Raw genomic sequence first — 13,450 nt, forward strand, 5'->3', positions numbered from 1 at the left:
AGTTGCGGTGAAGTTCTATTTTTTAACTGGAACATGCACCATGCTGTGACATACACACACATCCAAGAAAGGGGAGAGATTGATGGCCAGACATGTAGAGAGAACTGCCACTGATTAAAATCAGACAACTGCAAACTGTGAGGGAGATCCAGGGGGAAACATTTTAACCACAGCAATCTAGTTTTAGTGCACTGTGGTATGTGCTCTCCTATGACTGAAGTCTGCATCATGGGACACAGAGAAGTTGGAGTAGTACGATGGAACTGAAGACCAAATAAGTATCTGTGAAACTAATATATAATGGATGGGGTGTAAGCCTGCTACTTTACATCTAAACTGTTTAAATTCCTCAGGTACAATCCATCTTCCTCCATCCATAAGAACCCTCCGCTTTTAAAAAAATCATGAAAATAAAATGTGCATCTGTATACTATTAGCAAAATGTGGATCTTTATGTACTCAAAACAGTTCCATTAGTGGGTAAAAACAAAAAACAAAACAGCCCAAGGAGGACTCATAGAATCATAGAATAGTAGAGTTGGAAGGGGCCTATAAGGCCATCAAGTCCAACCCCCTGCTCAATGCAGGACTGATCATGCTCAGTGGGCATAAGATCCTGATAGATTTTACAGGAGAAGAAACTGAAAATTAGGAAAGAAAAATGGAATGGAGTATCTAGGAAAACGTCATGGAAGGTTGGCTGTAACCCTGAACAGGATCACTCTACACATTGAAATCATCCAGTCTGGAAGTTACCAGAGCATGAAGTTTAGTGACCAAATCATCTCTGCCCAAAAAGGCAAATCTGCTGGAGCTGGACAAAGGCACTCCTGGCCACTGAGACCACCTGAGCCTCCAGTGACAAGGTTGAATCCAGGGCATGCCAGGTTACAGACTTGATCCTGTCAAGGGAGAGCAACCCGGTCCAGGACAGGACATCTCCCCACCTCCTGGACTCGAAAACTCTGGACACATTTTGTTATGTGCCTTCAAGTCGATTATGACCTATGACCACCCTATGAATCAGTGACCTCCAGTAGCATCTGTCATGAACCACCCTGTTCAGATCTTGTAAGTTCATGTCTGTGGCTTCCTTTATGGAATAAATCCATCTCTTGTTTGGCCTTCCTCTTTTTCTATTCCTGTTTTTCCCAGCATTATTGTCTTTTCTAGTGAATCATGTCTTCTCATGATATGTCCAAAGTATGATAACCTCAGTTTCATCATTTTAGCGTCTAGTGATAGTTCTGGTTTAATTTGTCCTAAAACCCAATTATTTGTCTTTTTTGCAGTCCATGGTATGTGCAAAGCTCTTCTCCAACACTACATTTCAAATGAGTTGATTTTTTTCTTACCTGCTTTTTTCATTGTCCAACTTTCACATCCATACATAGAGATCAGGAATACCATGGTCTGAATGATCCTGACTTTAGTGTTCAGTGATACATCTTTGCATTTGAGGACCTTTTCTAGTTCTCTTATAGCTGCCCTCCTCAGTCCTAGCCTTCTTCTGATTTCTTGACTATTGTCTCCTGCCAAGGTATTGATAATCCTTGACAAGTTCAATGTCCTTGTTGTTAACTTTCAAGTTACATAAATCTTCGTAATGACAACAAAAGATTGACTTTAGTCTTCTTGATGTTCAGCTGTAGTTCTGCTTTTGTGCTTTCCTCTAACTTTCATCAGCATTCATTTCAGATCATTACTAGTTTCTCCTAGTAGTATTGTATCGTCTACATATCTTAAATTACTGATATTTCTCCCACCAATTTTCACACTTCCTTCATCCTCGTCCACTCCCACTTTCTGTATGATATGTTCTGTGTATAGATTAAACAAGTAGGGTGATAAAATACACCCCTCTCACACCCTTTCCGATGGGGAACCAATCGGTTTTTCCATATTCTGTCCTTACAGTAGCCTCTTGTCCAGAGTATAGGACACATGACATCCAACTTTTCAGGATCTAGCTTCAAATTATTGGCCCACATACAGCCTATCATCACCTTCAAGCACTGGTGTAGCACCTCAACTTCCTCTCCTTATTCAGATGGAACAGATAGAGCTGGGTGTCATCTGCATATTGGTGACACCTCACTCCAAATCTCTTGATGACAGCTCCCTGTGGCTTCATATAGATGTTATAAAACATGGGGGACAAGATGGAACCCTGAAGGACACCACAGGACAACTCTCATGGTGCTGAACAGTAGTTTCCCATAACTACTTTCTGGAAACAGCCCTGGAGGTAGGAGTGCCCTTAACCCCCACCTCTCTGAGACACTCCAAAAGGATACTGTGGTCCACAGTATCAAAAGCCACCTAGAGATCAAGGAGAATGAGCAGGGTCGCACTCACCTTCTCTCTCTCCCGACAAATGTCATCAATCAGGGCGACCAAGGCAATTTCAGTGCCATAGCCAGGCCTGAAGCCAGACTGGAATGGATCCAAGTCCAAGCATGTCTGAAGCTGGACCACCAGGACCCTTTCTAGCACCCTCTCATGATGGAATGTCTCTCTCTCTGCCTGCCCTTGGCATGCCTCAACTCTCCAGAGCAGATCTGGGGAGGGCACGTGGGGGCACATGGGGAGAGAGAGGAGAAGCTCAGTTGGACAAGTGGAAATCCTTGCCCATTTTCCCCTTTCTTATGAAACAGAGAGCCTTTTTTTAAAAACTGTGACAGTTCTTTAGGTTCACATTATCCTTTTGGCTTTGTTTACCTCATATGAGACTTTACAAATGAAACGGATTAAACATCCAAATAAATGTTAATCTCTGGTGCAAAAAATTAGATACATTGAGACATTGCAAAGAGCTCCTGGATTTTTATTTTATTTTATTTTTTGCTTAGTAGATGCACAACCATTTCAGTACATTCACTATGATGTTACCTGTCTCTCACCATGGTTACTGAATTTAAACATCCCAAAGACCACCTCCCCGTGCCACCTTGATAGGCTAATAAAAGATCAAAATTATGACATGTAAAAGAAAGGCATGATTCCTCTTTGATTCCTCATGTGCAGCTCTTGTTCCCATTTTTAAATGGGGAAAATATGCTTCCAGTGCCTTGCTTAATGTACATCACTTAGATTACAAAGAGAGTTTGGTATTGGTAACAATTGTGGAGCAATGCACTTGCAACGAGACATTTTTATGTCATTACAGGTATCAGTTTACAGCCATTAGCAAAGCAGATTGATCTGAACCAAAATGTTCTTCTGTGTATGTGTGGACACACAGACGCACATGCACACCTTATCACTAGATCTTCTTCTTCCATTATTCAGGCTTTTAAAAACAAAAGCAGAGAGAAAGAGGGAGACTTTAAGTGCATTATGCTCCGCGACTTGTCTCTGTCCTCTAGTCAGAAATGTCTGAAATAGGTTTTATTGGAAATCATTATTTATATTCCTCCACTGAAAAGAGAATATTGATCTTTTCTACATAATAGTTACCAGACTGCAAAAAGTACCAGAGAGGGGCTACGAGTGGCCTGACAAAATGTCAGTGACAATTCATTTTTTTTACCTGTTAGGATGCTGGTTTAATATCCTGAAAAAAGCACTTAACACCAGCCCTTTCATAGCATCTGTCAGGGCCCTTACAGTAGGCTGTTTGTCAGACTGTGCTCCCAAGCAGATTTGAGGCCTAACCCAGAATCATAGCCCCCTCAGTGGCCTTTGAATTCCTCACACACTCAGTCCCTTATACACACACAACACCCCTCACCACACACTCTGTTATAGCACTGGACACTCAGGAGATAGCCATCATGTGTTCAGAGTCCTACATTATTCATGTATGTCCTATGCTCAGACAGGCACAATACATAATAATGCATAATTTACTCACAGTGTGTCTGTCTGGCCAGTTATTTCCTGCTTTCCGTTTGAGTGTTATCAGTGTCATTTCGGAATATAAATTGAGAATGTGAGTCTTAATTTTGCAAAACAGTGTTACTTTCTCTGTGCCTGTGCACATATGCACATTCCCAATAAAGGCTCAAGTGCTAGTTTGTTTGTTTTTGTGTGCAAACAAGAACAATTTTATGGAAGTCACAAGCTATAACTGTAGGGGCTTGCATATGACATTAATTAAATGCAACTCAAATGGTAAACCATACATGCAGATAAAGCAATGGAGCCATGAGGGAAAAACATTTATTTACATTCATGGAATAAAACGTCCAAAATTACAGCGCCTGGTGGTGGAAAAAGCACACACACATGGAATTCAGCTTTTTCCTTTATTGTGTTGTAATATATAATTAACTTCTGTATGACTGAGAAGTGTGAAAAATGTGGTTTTTGTGTTGCATTTGTTAGTAATGGTAAAAGGTTTTGGCTGCAATTGTATACATACTTACCTAGGAGTAAGGATGGAAAGATCTGTCAATTGCAGTTCTCTGTTTCTAATTTTTCCAATCTAAAATTCAGTTATCCACATTTTGCAGCAATTTGCAAATTTCTTTTTTAAAAATCCGCATGAAAATTCTTCAGCATTTTAGTGTCAATTTCTTCTAAAACTCATGCAGTTTTGACTAATGTACATGTTTTTGCGAGCAATTTATCCTAATATAATGCATTTTTGTATGTTATTTTCACTGATATATTCATTTTTATGAACACTTTCCTCTGATAAATATATTTTTGTAAACACTGAGAGAACTGCATTCAAAATTTGGATAAGTGTAAATTTCGAAGGATGGCTATGTTTTGGTTCTCATATTATTTAGGAAAGTGCAAATCTGACAGATTCAGCTTAAAATTTGAACCAAATCAAATTTCTCCCCCATCCCTACCTAGGGGTAAATTTCCTTGAGCACAGTGGGACTTCCTTCTGAGTAAATGGGCATGGGGTTACACCGTTATTCTCTTACATTTTCCAGTTGTCATTGAATGGATATTAGTGCAAGCTGGCAACAGAAATGACAATTTAGCACTCACTTAATAGTAAGATCCTCCGTGGCACAGAGTGGTAAGCGGCGGTAACGCAGCCGAAGCTCTGCTCACGGCTGGAGTTCAATTCCAACAGAAGGAGGAAGTCGAAACTCTGGTAAAAGGGGTTGAGGTCCACTCAGCCTTCCATCCATCTGTGGTTGGTAAAATGAGTAACCGGCATATGCTGGGAGGTAAAGAAAGGCCGGGGAAGGAACTGGCAATCCCACCCCATATATACGGTCTGCCTAGTAAACGTCGCAAGACGTCACCCGAAGAGTTGGAAACAACTTGCACTATAAGTGCAGGGACACCTTTACTTTTAACAGTAAAAGTAAACCAAAGATTGAAAGGGGCACAAAAGGATGAATTCTAAGAGCATGTGGCACACACTGAAATCAGATTGAGTAAGAGAGTAATTCCATACACCCTGCATTTTCCTTTATTTCTTTTATATTCTGAAGATATGAGGACTGCCTTTGACCATGAGCTCATCCTCCTGAGCAGGTAGACATCTTAGGCATAACAAAATTTACAACCCCATCCTCACATGAATAGTCCATATATATTTTAAATCTTGCTCTTTTGATGTGTTCCTTGGCTTCTTTGTTTTTATTATGTTCCTTTCAATTGTTGTTTTATTGCATTCTTTTTGTTGGCCACTTTAACCTTTGGGTAGATGTGTGAGATATAAATTATTCAAGTACTGTAATTAAACACATTAAGGAAGCCAGTTTTCTTTCCCCTGAGCTGTGGGTATTTAAAAATTACTATCTGTGTGGAAGCAGTGGGAATAGGTTGTCTGAAATGGTCAGATTTGCAATGAACTGTGAGGCCATGCTTTCAACATCTTAGATTTTTAAGAGTTGCCAACAACGTAAGAGCTTCCAAACTCACATGTTTTATGTCTTCCAGTTACTGAGTTTTCTGTGGATCCTGCTATTTAAATTGATTTAAAAGGTAATAAATAAATGCATCCTTCCTCAGGGTCAAGAACCCAATTTGGCTGTGCTCATACTTCAGTAAAGATTAAGGGTCTGTACCTAAGCAGGATTGCTTATGGAGAAATATCCATGAGCACATGTTTCCGGCCAAATAGGACATCCATTCAGCTTACTGGATGACCATCTTTCCAGCATAGGATGATTTGTATAAAAAGCTTGAGCAAAAATAATGCTTGTAGATTTGGAAAATGCCAGATAAGCCAATCTGTAGATACAAACATTATGTGCCCATTGCTCAAATTGAAACCTGTGTTGCAAGTGAGCCTTTATCTAACTATATAATATTTTTGTAAGATGTCACTCAATGTAACAACAGCATTCAGTGGGAATGGGAGGCAGTATGTCAGGTGTGAGGCAAGCAATGATGGCAGTCAGGTGAACGAGACAGGCAGGTGTGAGGCAAGCAAGAAAGGAAGGTAGGCAATCGAGGCAGCTGAGGCGAACCATATAGTCAGGACAGGACAGGGAACTTCCTCAGCAACCATCCTGCTCTGCCGCCGCCTCACCTCATTGACAACCCTGTTTGAGCCTCAGTGGTGGAGGGCAAGGAGGAGGGGGAGTGGTGGAAGAGCAGGGTGGTTGCTGAGACTCTGTCTCAGCCACTCGTGACTATTACTGTGTGGCTTGCCTTGGCCAGTCGCCTCCCTCCTTGTAGGAGGTCTAAAGGGGAAGAGAGAAGAAGGCTTGGTGATCTGAGGATGGGGGGAGGAGAGGAAAAGTCTTGGTGACCTGTGGAGGAGGAGGAGGGAGGCTTGCTGACTGTGAGGAGTGCAAGTAGGCCAGCAGGTGAGGGAGGCAGTAGCTGCCACCATGCAACAACACCTGGTGGGCCCAGGGGGAGAGTGGTGAGGGGAGTTCCTGGGGTTCCCCTTCCTGGGGGTAGGTGGTGGAGTTGGTGCACAAAGTGTGCAGGGGTGAATCTGCTAGTATTAAATCAAAACAGATACTCATAGAAAATATTTACCAACAGAAGAGCATATACAGTGTTTTCACTACTTTAAGTTGGTGTATTGAAACAAACTCATTGAATTCCAGATATATCACTATTTTTAGCAGCCATAGCAATTACATTCTATTTCAGACGGTTAGTAGATTTGCTCATATCAGACAAAATGTATGGATTGGATCCAAAGGGACCCTAGAACTGTTAGGATCTATGGATTATAATGATATTTTGTGGAATTAAGCGCATGCTGTAAGCACTAAGCAGTAGCTACACTTCAGCTTGGTAGAAATTGCACTGAGGGTCTAGTATAAGGAAAATAACAAACTAAGTTTATTGCAGGAAATACATCTAGAAAGAAAAGATCTACATCTGACTGACTAGATAGGAGATGCTGCAGAAGAGATGTCTGCTGCATCAGTGCTCCTCCTCAGGGAGCCATGCTGGCAAGAAGAACAAAAGGAAAACTGAGATCAGACAGCGAGCAGGAAGGAAGATTTGTTTCCTCTGAGGATATCAGTTTACACTTGGAAGGAAAGGTAAGCTTAGGTGAGAGTGGACAGAACAGTCTAGGAATTTAGGAGGACTTCTCTCTACCTCTCTACTTCCCATGTAGCTTGCAGTGCCTTTCAGGCTTCAAGCTGAGTTGCGTTGTCACGTTTCCAACAAGAACAGCATTTGTCAATCTTGGGTCTCCAGATTTTGTTTGAGTACAGTTCCCATTATCTCCAGCCAGACTTGATTGGAGTTATATAGTCCAGCAGAATCTAGGGTCCCAAGCAGAGCTTGGAAAAGTTACTTTTTTGAACTACAACTCCCATCAGCCCAATCCAGTGCCCAGGCTGGCTGGGGCTGATGGGAGTTGTAGTTAAAAAAAAAAACTTTTCCAAGCTTTGGTCCCAAGTCTGAAGAACACTGCCTGGAGGAAGTGGGAGGAATTCTATTTCGACAACAGGGAATTCACAGTTTCTACTAATGTCCATCTAGCTTCAGACCACCAAGCTACATCTGATGCCTTTCCCAAATGTCCCACAACCCTCAAGAGTAGCTTCTCAGTGTAAGTAGGAGGCTGCAGCAGGGATGACATCCCCATTCCACAAGCTCTGCTTGTTGTTTGTTGGATCCAAACCTTTGTAAACATAAATATTTTAAGTTATGAGATACCAAAGAAAATTGTAATGACCTCATGACCTTTCAATTTTTTGTCATAGTCTTTTTATAAAATAATGTTGTGGCCATTCCATTGTAAAATCCTGTAGGAAAAAATATTGTCCTATATTTGACAGTTAAGGTCCAAAACTGCACCAGTAAGGGTACTGCATAAGAACATAAAAAGAGCCTGCTGGATCAGGCCAGTGGCCCATCTAGTCCAGCATCCTGTTCACATAGTGGTCCACAAGATGCCCATGGGAAACCCTCAAGCAGGACCTGAGTGCAACAATACTCTTGCCTCCTGTGGTTTTCAGCAACTGCTATTCAAAAGCATACTTCCTTCAGCTGTGGAGCCACAGCATAGCCATTGTGGCTAGTAGCATAGGTTGCTTCAATTCCAAAATAGTAGAATAGATGAGTAGTCTACCAGTAACAAAAGTATATGGTACATATTTGATCAGTTTCACTTATGAGGTTAATAAGCTTTAGAAAAGAATAATACATGTGATGACATCCTTGCTTCACTTAAGATTCTAGAACAGACACATCTGCTCTGCAGTGCATCTTATTTTAAAATGTTACGCCAACTTCCTGATCTAAAACACATAACAAGGAGTGTGCAGATTAAGACAAGATTCAGTCTTACTATACTAAATAAATAAAGAAGACAATATTCAGTTTGAATCTCACTTCAGTGCTTTGTAAAATAGCTTGCTTCGTCTTGGAGCCCTTCAGGTACAACTCACTTCACATCAAGTCTGAAGCAGAGCCTCACTTTGAAAATCTGTAGCAATTTGTATGGCTCAAATTGCTGTAATTCTTTTTACAGCAAGTTGGATTAAGTTTGCATGCATAATAGTCCTTATTAGTTAATAAATCCTGCCAAAGTTCAGACAAATAGGTGTAGGGGTTTCTCTCCTAAGCGCCTTTACAACTGAGGTGTTTTAAAAGGAGATGCCTATAACCATTTATTTCTTGGAAGAACTGGATGAAATCTGTAGCTATGGTTGTCCCTTCTCAGGAGATGAAGCCTGCAGACTGATAAGTACAGAGGCAGCTGTGCAAGGGGAATCTTTACAGTTTGGGGTGAAAGAGATCCCCCAATTTCTTTTTTCTTTTTTTAGCAATTGTATGAAAACAGCATATATTTTAGAGATTTAAATGTAGATAAGTAACTGTAGCATTTCAGAAGGATAGGGGTAGGGGTTAGGAAGTTCTGATAAATAAAAATAACCAGAGGATTTTGTTTTTGTTTTCTGCTTAATTAGCACCTACTGATAAGTTCCTTCCACATCCCTCCCAAACACATGGTGATTGGAAGTAAAAAGGAAGCTAGAGCTTTCAGGCTGAGTGGAGCAGATCAATCATTTGATGAGTGGAGAGGGGAAACTGGGACCTTATGCATGCAAAGCAGATGCTCTACCACTGAACTACAGCCCTTCTGTTTCGAAAGGAGAAGGTTATGTATAGACACTTCTGTCAAATGTTACCCTTAATATGCAACTAATATAATTGAGCCTGACCTGTTTCATACTGGTTTAGTATCTTAATTACTACCAGTAGCTGCTTTTGTTGAAGTTTCACATTCAGTACTATAAAGAATATATTGCCACTTAAGGTACGTTTTGCTGTATCTATTTATATGCCACTTTTTCCATGCTCAAGATGGCTAACATAGTTAAAGCACTAATTACATTTTATGTATACATCAAAAATTCAAAAACCTTTGTGGAATGTAATCTGCAAGTCTTTTAGAATTTGTAAATCAAAAAGAACAAATAAAAAGTTCTACCTGTTGTTTCACTTTTAAAAATGACAAGAATATGTTCCTTAAAAATATGGTCTAATGCATGGAAAACTTGGATCCAAAGATCCTATAATAAAGGAAAAGGTACTGCTGATTGTTCAAAGTTTCACTGCAATTAATACATTGTCTGGCTGTGTACTCTGAATCTACTGACCACTAGGGGCAATAGATATACAGTAATACCTCGCATTAACGTACTCAATGGGACCAGAGCGAGTATGTAAACCGAAAATGTCCTTAAAGTGAAGCACTACCTTTTAAAACTTTTTTTACCTCTCCTTCATGCGGAGCCTCAAAGCCCAGCGCTAAAGCCTCTGCTGCTGCGCTGCCGCGCCTCCCAGCTAATCACGATCACGCCTCCAAGCTGATTTGCGATGGTGCGATCATGTCTATTTCCACCCCCACGAGCTAAAGCCTCTGCTGCTGCGCTGCGTTTCTGGAGAAATACAGGCATATGTAGCATGTACGTTATAGCGAGGTGACGTTAAGTGAAGCGACGTATGCCTGTAGTTAGTCAGTTGAAAGGGCCCCTGCTTCAATTCTCTGCTTGCTACTTTCCTCAAGCTTAAGCACACCTTTGATTAGTTTAGACTGATATTCTCAAGGCTATCATCACTTCTACCTCCTCCTTCTTCCCACAATCCCCTCTTTCCCTACCTTTGAATTTAGCTGATTTAGATGATTAGGTTTTCCTATCTGAGTGTACTTTCTTAATAAAATGAGTTTATTTTGTTTAAGATAAACACCAGTCTCTTTCATATTTTTTATATCTGCAATGATCTCTGCTGCATAAAGCAACTATCTTCACTGATCACATAGATGGCACTGCTAATTCTTCCATCTCAGTTTGCACCCCTCCTTTGCCCCCTGACAACTGTCTCTAGAAATATATGGTAAATGATTTATCTAAGCAGACAGTGGTGAACATCAAGCCTCCAGAAAGCTCAGGTTCATTCAGGGCAACAAAGAGTAGATGAAGGCAATATTTTTAGTGTTAGGTGAAGTATAACTGAGGATGTACTTTGAATATTGGATGAAATTGTCACATCTAGGAAACTAGCTAATCAGAGTAGCTTTTCTGGAGTTCCCCAGTCCTCATACATATTGTTTAAATTTACTTATTTAAAATCCCACCTTTTCCTTCAAAGATCCCAAGGCAACATCTGATGAAGTGGAAGCTAGTCCATGGGAGCTAGATACATTCACCTCCATTACTGGTTTGCTGACTGTGATGCATTTAAAAATTGGTTGTTTTTATGTCTTTAGCAGTTTGTTCACCTTACTATCTACTCTAACATATTTTTGTTTGCTAGAGTTTGTGCTGTTGTATGCATATGTGCACTCTAGGTAAATTCTGAAAAGGCACTCTCTCCATATAATTAAGGCTAGGGGTTGCCATTTTTTTTCACAGTGTCTCCAACATAGCACTCTTCCACATCATTGCAGGAAACTTAAATGGTAGCCCCCAGTGCAGAGCTTGGAGTTGCCATTTTAATTTCCCATAATACTCTGAACATACTGTCACTTGGGCGCCAGGCTAAAACCTTCCTATTCTCCCAGGCATTTTAATATATTTCTATGTATTTTACTGTTTTAATGTTTTAGCTATGCTAATATCATTTAGTGTTATTATGAATTTGTATTTTTATCTGTGATTTTGTTCATTTATTGTATTATTGTATGTTGTACACCGCCCAGGGAGCCATTGGCTATGGGCGGTTTATAAATGAAATTAAATAAATAAATAAATTCTGGGAAATTTAAATGGCAGCATTTTGCTGAGAACTCTGTTAAACCTAGAGTTAGTAATGTGGAAATAGGTTTACCATGCATGTTGTTATATGCCTTCAAGTTGATTACGACTTGTGGTGACCTTATGAATCAGTGTCCTCCAATAGCATCTATCGTAATCAACCTGTTCAGATCTTGTAAGTTCAGGTCTGTGGCTTCCTTGATGGAATCAATCCATCTCTTGCTTGGTCTTCCTCTTTTTCTACTCCCTTCTGGTTTTCCCAGCATTATTGTCTTTTCTAGTGAATCATGTCTTCTCATGTGTCCAAAGTATGATAACATCAGTTTCATCATTTTAGCTTCTAGTGACAGTTCTGGTTTAATTTGTCCTAAAACCCAATCAGTCTTTTTCGCAGTCCATGGTATGTGCAAAGCTCTTCTCCAACACCACATTTCAAATGAGTTGTCTCCTGCCAAGGCATTGATAATCATTGACAAGTTCAATGTCCTCATTGCCAACTTTAAAGTTACATAAATCTTCTGTTGTCATTACTTTAGTCTTCTTGACGTTCAGCTGTAGTCCTGTTTTGTGCTTTCCTCTTAAACTTTCATCAGCATTCATTTCAAATCATTACTGGTTTCTGCTAGTAGTATGGTATTGTCTGCATATCTTAAAGTATTGATATTTCTCCCTCCAATTTTCACACCTCCTTCATCTTAGTCCAATCGTGCTTTCTGTATGGTATGTTCTTCATATACATTAAATAAATAGGGTGATAAAATACACCCGTCTCACACCCTTTCTGATGGGGAACCAATCGGTTTCTCCCTATTCTGTCCTTACAGTAGCCTCTTGTCCAGAGTATAGGTTGCACATCAAGACAATCAGATGCTGTGGCATCTCCATTTCTTTTAAAGCATTCCATAGTTTTTCATGATCTATACAGTCAAAGGCTTTGCTGTAATCTATAAAGCACAGGGTGATTTTCTTCTGAAATTCCTTGGTCCCTTCCATTATCCAACATGTGTTTGCAATATGATCTCTGGTGCCTCTTCCCTTTCTGAATCCAGCTTGGACATCTGGCATTTCTTGCTCCATATATAGTAAGAGCCTTTGTTGTAGAGCATTACTTTACTTGCATGGGATATTAAGGCAATAGTTCGATACTTACTGCATTCCCTGGGGTTTCCTTTCTTTGGAATTGGGATGTATATTGAACACTTCCAGTCTATGGGCCATTGTTTTCCATATTTGTTGATAGATTTTTGTCAAAATTTGGACAGATTCAGTCTCAGTAGCTTGAAGCAACTCTATTGGTATTTCTATGCATAGGTACTGGGGAAAAAGGACTATCCCTGGCAAATAGTGGAACTTGGCACATACAAGGTACACATCACTGCATTTCAAAAGGAGAGTTTGGGGTCCATTTCACCAAACCAAAAATCTATATTAAGTCAGTTAGTGTTCAGCTCTCCTCCTTCTTCCAGTCCTGACTCTGCTTTTTAGCTCATACTATGTAAATAATGCCTACAACTGCATCTTCCTCTCCAAAATTATGCCAATATTTTGAGCAAAAGACATGAAAATTACAAAATTGCACAGAAATCAAAACTAAACAAACTTCATGGGATGACTTTTCATTCTTGATGCACAACCACAACTCTATACTAAATGAAGAGATGAAAAGATAACCCAGAAATCCACAGCAAAAGCCTCTCAAACAATGCTAACGAATTGCTTAACTCAGAAATCCACTCTGGAAGTTTGAATGGAGTGAATGTTGTCATAAGACAAATATGTTCCGAACAGTTCTTTCTCTGTTGATGGGAGTGCAGTCTATTCAGTATGAGTTCATTCTCATTTGGAAGGAT

The sequence above is a fragment of the Rhineura floridana genome, chromosome 4, assembly GCF_030035675.1.
Source record: "Rhineura floridana isolate rRhiFlo1 chromosome 4, rRhiFlo1.hap2, whole genome shotgun sequence".
Classification (NCBI taxonomy): domain Eukaryota; kingdom Metazoa; phylum Chordata; class Lepidosauria; order Squamata; family Rhineuridae; genus Rhineura; species Rhineura floridana.